Below are 416 nucleotides of genomic sequence, written 5' to 3' on the forward strand. Positions count from 1 at the left end.
TGTTGTTGTGTGGATTATTGTGTGTGTTCATGTAAATTTTGTGTGGTAGAATAGGTGGTGTGTATTACATATACACGTACCTACTGCCCTTTCTTTGCACACAGAAATACCAACTCATACATGACATTATATAACAACACATTACAATCATCTATTCATTATATTATTTTCTACTATCATTATTTTATTATATCTCTGACCATTATCTTCATTTATCTTCATTTTATCTTTATCTTATTTTACCATTTTTTTTATACACTCTATATATATATTCTTTACTTGCTTATAATCTTTATCTTCTATTATTTCTCTTCTCTTTTATTATATCAATATCTTTTTACTCAGCTATATATTTTCTACACCACTCTCACCTCACGAAGCACTCTCTCACACACCTCACCCAAACAACACAATCA

Source organism: Penaeus monodon, chromosome 24, assembly GCF_015228065.2.
Source record: "Penaeus monodon isolate SGIC_2016 chromosome 24, NSTDA_Pmon_1, whole genome shotgun sequence".
NCBI lineage: Eukaryota > Metazoa > Arthropoda > Malacostraca > Decapoda > Penaeidae > Penaeus > Penaeus monodon.